This window comes from Microtus ochrogaster, unplaced genomic scaffold, assembly GCF_000317375.1.
Source record: "Microtus ochrogaster isolate Prairie Vole_2 unplaced genomic scaffold, MicOch1.0 UNK57, whole genome shotgun sequence".
Taxonomy (NCBI): Eukaryota; Metazoa; Chordata; class Mammalia; order Rodentia; family Cricetidae; genus Microtus; species Microtus ochrogaster.
Genome location: NW_004949155.1, coordinates 1,773,139 through 1,776,588, shown reverse-complemented (window position 1 = coordinate 1,776,588; position 3,450 = coordinate 1,773,139). Strand labels below are relative to the sequence as shown.

Genomic DNA, 3,450 nt, shown 5'->3' with positions numbered 1-3,450 from the left:
AAAGTCAAATAGAAGAATTGACATAGTAAATCATGAAAACCATAGTTTTTAACTTGGCTATTAGGACTGTATTATAACCAAAGGAAAAAAATATACATAGAATATAAAATGTCGTACACGGGCTCATGTGTTTGAACACTTAGGCCCCAGTCACAGGTGCCTTGGTATTCATGGAATCTTTCATAAGGGCAGCCTAGTTGGCAGAAGTGGGTTAGTGCAAAAAGAGCTTTGAGGAAAATAAGCACCCAGCCTTACTAGTGCCCCATTCTCCCTCAGAATGCTAGAATAGCCAAAATTTGCCACAGCAATGGTGGGAGCATCACCCATCCACACTATGATGGACTGTATTTTCTGAAACTGTAAGCCAAACAACAAAGCCATGGGCTGGCAAGATGCCTCAGTGCTTTCAAGTCTGACCATCTGAGTCCCATCCTTGGGACTCATTCGGTGAAAGGAAAGAACCAACTTTTTATTTATTGTAAAATAAGGCAATATGTATCTAAGTTTTACTTTGAGATTGTAAAGAATTCCTTTGTTCAGACCTAATGCTTAGTGCCCCTACTATAAAAAGGTGGGTTCAGAAACCGGACTTTTGCCGCAGCCTAACAAAAAAAAAAACAAAAACAAAAACCTCTGGCTGTGGTCTCACCTAGCTGATAAGCTTTTTGTGCACCATGAAGATTTTTTTTTTTAAAAAAAAAAATGTGTAGCCCAGGCTGGCCTCGAACTCATGATCCTCCTGCCTCTGCCTCTTTCAGCAAATCCTACCAGCGTGCTCCACCACAACAGGCCCCATGAAGATTTTTTATTTTTATTTTTTTCCTGGATTCTGGTTTCTGGAATAAAGTTTGTTTCTGGTTTATTAAACTTTGGTGGTTTGTAAACATCTTTGTGTGACCTTCCCCTGCCAGACCCAACAAAGGGGAGAAAGGAAGGAGGAAATGATAAAATATTATATACTAAAGGAAAAGAAAGCAGAAAATAAGGGTGTGGTGTTTCACACCTATCCCTTACTCATAGTATTGGGGAGACACAGGAATATTTGGAATTTACAAACATCCTTGATCACATAACAAGATTCTGCCACAAAAAACAAAAGAAAACAAAACCAACCAAACAAACAAAGACCAAACAACCACCAAACAAACAAAAAACAAATAAAACATGAAAGCTTGGAGATGGCTCAGTTGTTTACGGCTCTGACTACTCTTCCAAATGATCAGGGTTTAATTCACAGCATCCACAGCCGTTTGTAACTGTAATTCCCAAGAATCAGATATACTCTTCTACCCTTCGTGATCACCAAACATGCACATGGTACACATGTGTGCAAAACTTATTCACATTGAAAAAAATCTTAAAAAATAATAAAAAAGCTGTTTATTATGGACCATGCCTATAACTCTCACACTGGGGAGGTAAAGGCCTGCCTGAGGATGATGTGTTAAGGCCAGCCTAAGACACACAGTTTGACAGTCTTTAAATTTTTTTTAAATTAAATTAAAAAAAAATAGAACCAGACATAATGACCTATGTCTTTAATCCCAGCACTTGGGAGGCAGAGGCAGGCAGATCTCTGAGTTTGAGGCCAGCCTGGTCTACAAAGTTCATTCCAGGACATCCAGGGCTGTTACACAGAGAAACCCTGTCTTGAAAACCTAAAATAAATAAATAAAATGATAAAATTTGGCTCCATTACATAGCTAGACTATGTCTCAAGAAAACCAAAGAGGGGAGGATCTCAAAGAATGCAAAGACTTGTTTTACTATATTAATATAGAGGCAGAGTCTACAGTTCTAGTTGTACTGGACTATCCCTGACTGCAAGGCCCTGCCTGACTGTACTTTTTCAGTTGGAAAAGCTAACTAACTGATGTTATTCCTGGTGTTATAGGGGAGTACAATCAAGAAAGTTGTGTAACATTAGCATAGTGGCCCAAACTGATGATGCCAGTACTTAGTACTTAGAAATGGGAGACACAAGGATTACAATCAGTTTAAATCCACACTTAGTTTCCAGAATATAACTGCCTTAAGACAGGTGGTAGTTGAGATCATCTTTAATCCCATCATTCGGGAGACAGAGGCAGATGGATCTCTGTGAGTTCAAGGACAGCTTGGTTACAGAGCACTTTATCTGAAAGTCAAGGCTATAAGCTTTTCTACACACACACACACACACACACACACACACACACACACACACACACACATAAAAAACAGCATCAAAAATTCAAAATAGGGAAGCAGCATAGGTCCTAACTAGTCCCTTGAATGTGACAGTTGTATGGCTGTGGCATACTGAGGGGGCCACTGGCAGTACCACCAGGATTTTTCCCTACTGCTTGTAGGTAGTTTTTGGGAACCTATTCTCTTTGGATGGATACCTTGTTCAGCCTAGATATAGCCTTGGACCTTCCACAAAGCAATGCACACTCTCTGAGGAGTGGATGGGGGTGGGGTGGAGTGGGTATATGGAGGAAATGGGAGGGAAGAGGGAGTAGGAACTGGGATTGGTATGTAAAATGAAAATAGTTTCCTATTTAAAAAAAATTAAAAATAATTAGTCACATATTATAATAAAATTTCAAAGTGGGGCTAGGGAGATGAGGGTAAAAGCACTTGCACGCCAAGCCTGAGGACCCAAGTCTGAATCCCCAGGACCAAAGTTAAAGCTGGGTCTGTAGCATGAGCATCTGTAATCCCAGTGCTCCTATGAGAATGGAAGCTGAAGGTGTTACCGGTGTATGGAGGTAAATAACAAAGAGATCCTGTTTCAAACCAGGTAGAAGGCAAAGATACCACTCTAGATTTACCTCTGAGCTGCATTTGTACCTATAGAAACACAGACATAGACACAGACACACACACACAAAATCTAACAGTGAGAAAAACTTAGTTCTAGATACAAGGTAAAAGGATTTAAAAAAAAATCTGTCTGGTGGCTGAAACAGCATAAGAGATGAGTTTAAGGCCAGGCTGGTAAATAGTGAAACCCTGTTTCTTAACAAAAAGAAACACACAAATGAAAACTTTACAGAGATAGATAACTTTTTTTATGAACAAAAAATATAGCCAGGTGGTGGTTGCATGCACCTGTGATACCAGACCTTGGAAGGCGGATATAGGCGGATCTCAGTGAATTTGAGGCCAGCTTTGTCCACAAAACGAGCGAGGATAGCCATGGCTCCACAGATAAACCCTGTATTGCCAAACTAAACCAACCTCCCACCACATACACACACACACAAACATGCCATGCTGTCTTGATGGCCGAGCGGTCTAAGGTGCTGCGTTCAGGTCGCAGTCTCCCCTGGAGGCGTGGATTCGAATCCCACTCCTGACAATCTTGCCTTTTAGCTGGGCGATGGTGGTGCATGCCTTTAATCCCAGCACTCGGGAGGCAGAGGCAGGCGGATCTCTGTGAGTTCGAGACCAGCCTGGTCTACA

General features: G+C 41.1%; 1 non-coding gene across 1 annotated transcript; it reads left to right on the top strand.

Annotated features, from left to right (window-relative positions):
• Positions 1 to 3,263: 3,263 nt before the first annotated feature.
• On the top strand, positions 3,264 to 3,346 carry Trnal-cag. The gene has a single exon. It is a non-coding gene; the product is annotated as a tRNA-Leu (tRNA).
• The last annotated feature ends 104 nt before the right edge of the window (positions 3,347 to 3,450 follow it).